Below are 10,588 nucleotides of genomic sequence, written 5' to 3' on the forward strand. Positions count from 1 at the left end.
TGTGTCAGAGTCTTGTTTGACTGGTTTTGAGTTTTTTTGGAAAATTATTAATTTGATTTCCTTTTATCATTACTTGGAGGTTTGTCTCAGTCTTTTCACAATTTTGCATCTTTTTGATTTTGTTTTTGCAAAACAAAATCCCCCTCATTTGCCGGGGGGGGGCTAAATTGTGTATGAGTGTTAATCGCCTTTGAGTGTTTTTAGTTTATGATCTTTGGAACTCTCACCCGTTTTTCTTGATTTGCACTTGATTGATTCTTAGATTACAATCATCTTGTGTTTGAGAATTCTCTTGCATAGATCACACTTGCACAATTAGAATTCTCATTTTCAGGATATGAATGAAAAGTGTGCATAGATTACGTTTGCATACTTTGGGTGTTTGCCATTTTCTATCGATTTCACGTTTTAGCCCTAGGACATCTAGTGGCTTTGCGTGTCGAATTTTTGGTCTTCTATCATTCCAGTCGACTTTTTGATTACTCTCTTGCACTTGTGCAGTGGTTGTTAAGTATTTTATTTCGTTATTCGAGTGATTTACTTCTTTTTCACTTGGATTCCGTTCGGCTTCGTTTTGGGCCTAGATCACATGGCTCATTGAAGTCTTTGGTGTTTTTCTTCGTTTTGAAGGACTGCCTTGGTATTTTGGGGACTTGATTGCATTCTCATTGAGTGAAATTTGTCTCTTTTACTCGGTGTTATTATCTCTCAAAATTTGTTTAGTGCACTTTGCCATTGGAAGGAAAACGAACAAGTCTCTTTTGCGTTGAATTAGTTAATGGAAATTAGAGCTTTTCATTGATTAGTGATCTTAAAAAACAAAAAAAAAGTTTCTTTTATTTCCATTAGCTGCATTAGAGTGGTTCTTGATTGTTTGTGGTCATTTTGTTTGATTGAAAAATTCTCAACTCTCTCGTAGTTAGTGTTCATCGAACGAAATGATATTCTTTGGCATATAGCTTGCATTTAGGGAATTGTGAGAGATTACATACGGTAGGACCTAGAAATCGAAACCTAATCAAAGATCAACCATAAAATGAACTCAATGAACTTAAAAACACATTAGAACATAACGCTCATTGTTTAGAGGTCTAGGCTAGAGACGTGCTTCGGCGTCGTTAAACCTAGTCACTGTTGTTTCACATTACGGTTGGGTGATTCCTCCTTTTGTGACTCAATAGTGGTCTAGCACGGACTTGAGCTCCCACATACCGTCGAGTATATGGGGAGACCCCACTAGGTTATCATCCTTTATCCACAGGAAGCCGTGTCTGCCGCCTTACAAGCCGTAATGCACCGAACACAGCATTCGGGAAGATTGACTGCCGTACGGGAAGTCCTTGGTTTTCATATGACTGCCAAGGTGTATATGCAGTTTTACGGATTTGTTTGGTAAACCTTTTTGCCTAGCTCTCCAGAGTAGTCACTTTTGATCCTTTTTAGACTCCTTAAACGAAAAGGCTCATCTGAGCATTTGTCACTTCGGTCTCACAAAACATTCGAAGGCGACTAGAGTCACCTTTTTGTCCTTTTCTCGACTCTTAAAACATGAAAAGGTCAAGTTGTGTCCTTGCATCTTAAAATTTATTCGGCCCTGTTCACATTCACCCGGTTAGATCTTGTTTGCTTTAGCTTGAGTAGGCTTCTTTTCGTTCTCGATGGCAACTTTTCCGGAGATCACCAACCTAGGGATCCCCTCTGATGGGAACCCTGGTCATTTCACTCCTTTTGGAAATGTTGGTGCTCCTTATATGGAAACGTTGTCCCTCCGAGGGTTAACTGTTGGGTTTCTAGTTTGGTTGTTCTCAACCTCTTTGGTCCCTGCCTTCTCACCGTCTAGTCAATCCGTCCCTCCACCTGAACAACATCATGTTGATTCTAAGGTGGATCTCTCCCCTTCTACGCCCACTTCTACGTCCTCATCTTCTACTTCACCTGGTGAAAGTCTAGATTCGAGTCACCAGGTGGCTAAGAAGAAGAAGAAGAAGACGAAGAAGAAGAAGGCTCCCAAGGGAGAGGCTAAAAGTGCCGCTCCTACTCCGAGTACACCTGAAGTCGGGCCACCTTCTGCTCCTCCGCGGAAGGTCAAATTTCCTTGTAGATTATGCAACAGGGACCATCTTCTTCATGATTGTCCTGGCATCCCCAGGGTCTTAGAAGTATGGTCTTGTGATCCGACCCGCCCCTCATCGTCCACTGAGGCTCACGGCGATGTTCCCCTATCGACTCACAAAGGTAAGGAGAAAGGGAAGATTTGAATCCCCTGTAGACTTTGTGAAGGCAATCATCCCCTTCACCTTTGTCCGCTCATGGATAAAGCCTCCGGTGTTTTGGCAAGTCCTACAGCTCCTTCACCCCAACTACCCGTTGGATATCAACGTCTCTCTGCAGCTGCAGATCATCCCCCTGCTGACAAAGAGATTGCTTCACATTCTTCTCTTGTCCAGGCCCCTCTTCCCGAACCTGGCTGTCCCCAGCCTGTTCCAGACCAACCATTGGTCAAAAAGAGTGTCGACTCGAGTTCACCACTCGTCGATCACTCTGTTTCGGATGAGCATCACGCCCATGTTCTTCTCGTCTCTTCAGATTCTCCTAAGTCCCGAAATGACTCTCCTAACCCAGTCACTCCCAAAGGTTCTCCTTCGGTTCCTTTAGCACATGGGGGCAATCATACAATTCCCCCACCAGGTAGTCTGGTTGCTAACATTGATTGGAATCGCGTGATCGTCGGTCGCCTTCCATCCCATATGTCTTTCCAGATAATAGTACATGCATGTGCTAAGGCAGTACCTGGCACTGTTTTGGATGAAGGGGTGTCTGCCAGTCTTATGTCGTACACTACTTGGCAAGCTTTAGGTTCCCCACAGCTTGGGCCAGTCACTTAGAATCTGTTGGCCTTCGACGAAGGAGCCTGTCCATCTCTAGGAGTTCTCCTAAAGTTCCCTATTACTTTGGGAGGCAAAACCGTCTATATAGACGTCTTGGTTACCCAAGGTGTTTTAGACTTTAGTTTTCTCCTTGGTCGTGACTATGTTTATGCCATGGGGGCCCTCGTTTCTTCGTTTTTCTGTGTGGTTTGTTTTCTGCACGATGGAATAATTGTGACTATTGATCAAGTTTCATTCGTTAGTACCCCGATGCCTCCTACACCATTGTCGTCCCCTCCTAGTTTTCATCCACCAGTTGCATATGCCCCACCACAGATCAACTACGTGGCCACCTCTCACGTGCCTGGATCCAGTGATGCCGCCGTCGTGCATAGTGTCCTGGAGGCATTGGGCCCTGACTTCCAAGATGTTGGCCTTCCATCAGGAGTGGCAATCTTGGAAGCCCCGACTTTCTATTCATTATGATGAGGTTTGGTGGAGCATAGTTCCTTTCTGGTGTCAAGCTCCTTAAAAAATGAAACTAGGTTTGGTGGAGCATAGTTCCTTTCCGGTGTCAAGCTCCTTAAAAAATGAAACTAGGTTTGGTGGAGCATAGTTCCTTTCCGGTGTCAAGCTCCTTAAAAAATGAAACTAGGCTTGGTCGGAGCATAGTTCTTGATCTTGTGTCAAGCTCGTTAAAAAATGAAACAAGGGTTATGAGGATAGTTCTTTTACTGTGTCAACCTCATTAAAAAATGAAACAACTCCCCTGTCCAAATCAAGTCTTTGATTAAGATCTCATAAAATCCAAGTCGAGTCTTTCCAAGATCTCGAAAGTGAAGCTTCATTCCATCCACTTTGTTGAATGCAATGAAGCTTGGGGGGCATGTACCTCGATTTGCGTTATTATGCTGGGGGCATGAGAACTGATAACAAGCATAGTTTTTCATTTCAAGCTTGTGTAAACATGAAACTGAATCTAAGCAGAGTTCTCCATGGTTCAAGCTTGTGTAAAAATGAACCCATACCTGATTTACATCTCGTGATTGCCTTTTATCTGCTAAATTCTGTTAGATGAGCCTTGGTTGTTTCATTCCATCGCCACCATCTCTTTGGCTGATCATATGCTTTCACTTGGTTGTTTATCCTTTCCTGAGGAACCGCAGCGATGAGTGGTTTTATTAGCCAGCCTCTTGACCATTACATGTTTTGAGCAGTTTTATCAGTACCGGAACTAGTTGCTACCCTTTATACCACTTGTTCCTCTAGGACGAGTCTCCTTTAAGCTCTTTTCTGACTCGTAAAAGATGAAAAGATTGCCGAGTATTTTTCCCTTTTTGACTCGTTAAAGAGAACAAAAATGGAGGTTTGCTTTCAGCTCTTTTCCGACCGTTTAAAGATGAAAAGATTGCTGAGTTCCCTCTTGACTCGTCAAATGGAAATAAGAGGCGGTCGTGTTTAAACTCTTTTCCGACCGTGTAAAAAACAAAAGATTGTCGAGTCTTTGTCATTTTAGGCTCATTAATGGTTACGAAACAACGTGATATCGATCGCTTTTTTACTTATTCAGGTCGAAATCACTACTCATGAAAAGTACTCCTCGATCGTAATGATCGGGCAGTTCTTTCGAGCATTGTTTTATACTTTTTCGGGCTCGAGAGACACAACTTTACGAAAAAGGACCTCCCTAGAGTTTACTTTTCTATTGTCTTTTAAAACTCTCTAAACATGAAAAGATGCCGAGTTCTTCCTTTGTCAGACTCGTTAAAACCTAATGACATCGGATTCTGTCGTAATGACGCCCTACAAGCATATGTTATCCCCATCAAGCTTGTCATCCAAAAATAATTAGGGTACTCGCCAGAAATGGTGGGGAAAATGGAACCATGATTATCATCGTGTCGGCAGTATGTCTCTCTTGAACATGGCACTTGTCTGCATTCGTGTCTGGGTGGGGACATCTCATCTTGTTTTTACACTTGCCTCTATGGGTTTGGGTGATCCTATTTGACCTCTCATCTGCTCATTGCCTTGTCACCATGACCTTTGCTCATTTGATGTCAAATACTGCCAAGTCCACTGTCGTGCCGCCGATATGTTCAAGAGAAGTTGACCTCTGCAGAATACTCAACCTCCCTCTGATGCCTCACATAATCCTGATTCACAATACATTCTTCCTTTGTCTCGTGTCACTAATGTGGGAAACACTATGGCCCACCTTTGATCAAGGTCACTTCCTGTCGACTTCAGCTCATTATCCAGGAAGCTGATCTAGAGACTCCCTTCCGGTGCCTTGGAGCCTGCATGCCTCAATGACAGGTTCTTCATGTTCGACGAGAGGTTTTCATCATTGGCCTCCGGTCAAATGATTCTACGGGTGTTCGATGCCAGCTCACTCATTCGCACGCCGTAGATTGTACCTATAGTACCTTGAGGGCCATTGTCATTATTGGTGGTACCTCTCGCGTCTGTTAACAGTTTTCATCATTGATTGGTAATCAGACGATGTTCTTGCATGTTCGACTTCAACCCTCATGTTCACATGCTTTAACTTGTACTTTGTTTGGGTCGAGATGGAGCGTAAGACACTGGATTTTGTTTGTTGGAATCCAGGCTGCGATTTGTGGCTTATTACGATCATTACATGACTCATTCACTGGATGGCTGCGACCATGCCTGAGTCTATTTATCGATCCTCAGTGGATGGTTGTGCCCATACCTTGGATCTAGATTATTTTGTACTCTGTTATGGATGGCTGCACCCATACCACATATATCATGTACTTGAGATAACAGTTGTACTTCTTTACGCAGGTTCTCTGGTGGTAGTGTTTTCAGTTACGCATGTTCTTGTAAAAGCATTTCACCCCTCTCTCCCTCGGGCCTCATGCTTTAGGGGGCATCTGTTACACAGTAATTTGTCACCATTTGTCACCGTCCCTGTTACCCCTCTCCCGCACACTAGAGGACTCATTCTGGGACCTGTGAGAAGTGACATGACCTGAAACCACTTGCATTATATTCCTCTAAGTATGAGCTTCATATGCCCTGAAGACATCTCCTGCAGAATACCCATAAAAAGACCTCTTTTGCATTGGCATGGTTCCACAGTGTACTGCTCGCACCAATGGGGGAAATCATCTAAAGAGGGCACGCCAGTTGGCGCTCTGTCTCAGAGTCGCACTCGCGCAAACCCAGTTGGGTAACGTTTTTAACAAACAAACTTCCGAAGGTTCTCCCTAACCCATTCATCAACTGAATCTATGTTGAGCTAGGATTGTTTTGCTTCGAATCTCCATAGAAGGGAAGTGGTTTTCCACCTTTCATGAAAGCTTCTTAGTGATAAAGCCAATCCCATGAATAGTGTGGTTGATCCTATCTCCTTCCCCTCCATCTATAAAAGCTTGTTCTTTTGTTTTGAGCAAGCTAGTTCCAACATAGTGCTAGTGATAGTAAAAGTTCTATGAGTTCAAGAGATTGAAGTTGCAAGAGCCTTCTTTGCACCCATAAGGCCAAATCTAAGTAGAGGAGATTCTTGTCACCCAAGAGAGAGAGGCTTGTTTCCCATCCCAATAAGCTTTGCAAGACTTGTGTAGCTGACTACCCAGCCAAAGGAGGATTTGACGTCAGAACAATGATTGTATTCTTCTTTGTTATTTATCAATAATAGATGACTATCATTATGGTTCCACTCTCATTGTCCTATGATTGATGTGGAGGATTTGACGTCAGAACAATGATTGTATTCTTCTTTGTTATTTATCAATAATAGATGACTATCATTATGGTTCCACTCTCATTGTCATATGATTGATGTTGAGTTATATCTTTTCTGACTGATATATAGTTGCATCTATTGGATTTTATGCTTGTATTTGTATTGTTCTTTGCATGTGCAGGTGTCTAATCACGGAGATCGTGGGGATCATGACCGGCCGAGGCAAAGGAACGAGGGCAACGTCTCTTCTACGAATATTAGCGTTGGAATCCAAGTAGGTTCTCATCATCCACTTTTATTTGCAATTAGGAACCTACGTGATAGCATTGTTTGATTGTTGCTAGACTCGATCTGGGCTAGTAGGGATCGTCTCTGTCCGCAGAGAGGATTTACCTCCACAACAGTAATGACCACCCAAATGTAGGAACGCAGAGATCTAGGCCACGCTAAACAAGGAATTTAGCAGGCCAAAGTTAGAAACACAATCAATCATTGGGTTTAAGGAGATCGTGATGCTCCTGGGCGAGACCTCCTCGGATATCGACCAAAGGCTGAAGAGTATGATTTGCAAAGCCAATATGATGTTGACGGATGGACAACATCACACATGGTTTGTAGCATCTAGGACACTCCACTTAAGGACGACGTTGTCACAACAAAAACTTTCCACCCACGTCGAAGCATTTGAGATGGAGATGAGATTACATGAAACCCCTATACAAGACCTTGGGTTGTGAGTCCAACATATCCACGTGCAACTACAGAATTTGTGTCTGGAAATGCAAAGTTTGAAATAGGACATGATACCTCAGCCAGAGGCACGTGAGGAAGTATGGTGCATAAAATGCAAAGGCTGATGGCATGACAAGGATCACTATCTAGTGTTTGTGAACTACTTGGTAGGAGTGTCGATGCCGTTGAGATTGGAGGCATAGGCAGGGTCGAGCATGGTGCCTACATTATGGTGCACGATCTGTCAGATAGGAGGGAAACACACTACGGATAATTGTTGTCTGTTGTAGAAGTATACACAGATGTCCCAACAATTGTTTTGTAATTTTTGCAAGTCGATAGGCCACGATGAACACACCTGCCAAAGTTATGAACTAATGATGGATCAAACTCCTGCCTACAGGGTGCAGACCAAAACATGAGCCCTCGACCCAAATGTAAGGATGGCACACACTATGCTCATGATTGTACCAACTCGATAAGGATATCATGTTGGTATTATACTTAGTTTGATCATGAGGTGGAAGACTACCCTTCACTGATAGCAAGGATGTGCGAAAAAGGGGCACTCCAACCCCCTCCAGCTCAGAATTTACAAATGATTAGGTCTTAGCTGTGCGAAGAAGACCCGAATGTAAACATGATGCTCAGGAGTAGTATGACCATGGGAAATGATAAAGGGAAGCAGCTAGAAGAAAGTGCATGGGTTTGCAAGGACCCTACAAAGGAACCCTTGTTTGACTTAGAACGTGCGAAGGAGACATTCATGGAAGCTAAGAAGAGCTTCACAGAGGCCTCCACTTCAGGTAGTAAGGATCAAATAGAACTAGGGATGGATCCTTCAATGCTCACTACCTTTTTGGAGACATGCATGAAATTGTTGTGCGATAGCAAGGCAGTCAAAGGACTACAAGAACTTAACACTAGTTGCACTGGGTAAAGAGAACCGCACGTGGTCTGGAAACTGCAGAAACATGCATTGCGCACTGGAAGGGAAATGAGGTTGACTGCACAAATCGGCAAGTCTGAAATGGATCAACTAATCCTAGATCTAGGCTCGAACGTGAATGTACTACCAAAAAAAACATTGGAACGCATGGGCAAACCCGTGTTACAATGGTTCTGTATTCAGTTAAGAATGGTGAACCAACAAAAGATTTTTACCATGGGAAGATTGCAAAGGGTAACAGTAGATATTGAAGGTGTGAACATGCAGGAAGATTTTGAAGTGATAGAGATTTTCAATGACAGTAATCCCTATCCCGCGCTACTAGGAATAGACTGGGCCACTGATATGAACAAGGTCATAAATATGAAGAAGCGCAAAATGATCTTTGAGAAAAAGTTACTATGCGTAGTAGTACTACTGGATTCAACCGAAGGAGCGCGATACATTGAAATAGTGCGCGACGATGATAGTGACGATGATCTCGATTGTATTTACAAGATAACTGCGCGAGAATAGGATTAGGTGAATCCAACGACAGATGGAAGAATTTCGTGGGATTGAAAAAGCTCCTGCACTTCAGATTTAGATGATGAAGTAGAGCGATGGTAGAATCGGCTACATGAAGTAACAACGCTTAATTGCAACATGATGATTATATCACTGCACTGTGTAACAACAAAAGCCAAGGAGTTGCCAAGATATGATGGATTGATAGCAATGGATGAATTTCTGAGAAAATTTGAAAGCGCAGTTCTAGAATAGTAGTGGTTCGATGCACTAAAGTGGGCATTGCACGCAACACCCACACGGTGGTGGGGTATGCATCAAGGAAATTTTGAGGACTGGCATGGATGCAAAAGGATGATGCGCCTATGTTTTGGAAAACCCCATCTTCAAGAAAAAGCTAGTCAGCAGGGGTAGAACAACTTGCGTGCCCAGCTTTCTCGATGGGTACAGACATATGTTGTATAGCCCACACACAACCCTTAGAATAGAGAATCGGAACAAATCCCAGCAGCAGGAAAGGCCACGGGCACTACCTGTTACACTAAAAAATGTCACCATGACTATTTACAGTTAGTATGGCTCTATCAACAGTCATGCTATCCTCTTAGGCAAGTCTTATGCCTCTGCTCTCCATGTCAAACTCCAAAAAGAGAGAAAGTCTTTACAAATGTATTTATCTCTGGGTACGCAGGTTCTCTCAACCTTACCTATGGGTACGCACCCAATGTTCACAAAAGCTGCGTCTTTGGATGCTCTGTATGTAAAGGGGCAGGTGCGTCCCCCTGTAAAGGTTAAAATGCGCAAGTTTCATCTTTAAAAAGTTACTTGTGGTCATTTCTAGAGCATTCTAGAAGGTTGTTCGACGTGTATTGAGCGCCTCCAGATGGTTCATGCACTCCTACCAAAGAGGAACTTATCCCATCAATAAGGGAGCTATCCCATCCAAAGAGGGGATTATCCCATTGATGGTGGACCTGATTAACTTCCTCTTGAGCACTATAAATACAGGCATTGGGCCAGAAGGAAGGGAGGTTGGAAGCTATACATTTCTAAGGGTAGATGCTGCAGGAATTAGGACTCCCATTTAGAAGCTTGTGAGGAGAGATTGCCATCTTTTCTTGTTCTATTTGGAAGTGGGTGAGCTTTGTCAAAGTAAAGGAGAACTCTTGATGGACCCTGGGAGGGACTTGCACAACACCAAGGCTTAGGTTGTATTTGTTCCTTTTGTTAACTATTAATGCAAATGAGTCCATTCTTCTCAATAACTTGTTATTTATGAGTTGTTTCATGTACTCCTTGGTCTATGTGTTAAATATGTTTTATTCTATGAGATTATCAAGTGCTATTTAATCATTTGATTGTTAGTGGATGCAGGTTTCAAAGTGAAGGAGGAGCTCATCCGGATCAGCGGAGCTGGACTGCTACAACAGCGTTGGACTACAGGTAGGATCTAAACACTTGATTTCCCATATAGTAAATGCATGTTTAGAGAAGGATTGCTCTTGTTTGTCTTGTTTGTCACTAGAGAGTCTTAGGCTCCTAGGGAGGTTGGTTGTGTCCGCACAATCGACTCTTTCTGCCTGACAAATTGGCGACTCCGCTGGGGACTCCATTGATGTGAAAGTCTTTTCCTTTGTATGAACTTTGCTCTAAGAAAATTGATTTATTTTTCTGGTTTTTGGCTCTGTGACTTTGTTTTTGGGTGGGTTAGCTTAGGGTTAGATTCATTTTAGTTTTTCTTGAATTTTCCAGTAGGACGCACCCTCTGAGTATTGCACTGTGCGTCCCTGGTCGCACTATCATTGTGTGCACAGA

Source organism: Pinus tabuliformis, chromosome 4_1, assembly GCF_031772625.1.
Source record: "Pinus tabuliformis cultivar Carrire ecotype Pingquan chromosome 4_1, CPIR1, whole genome shotgun sequence".
Classification (NCBI taxonomy): domain Eukaryota; kingdom Viridiplantae; phylum Streptophyta; class Pinopsida; order Pinales; family Pinaceae; genus Pinus; species Pinus tabuliformis.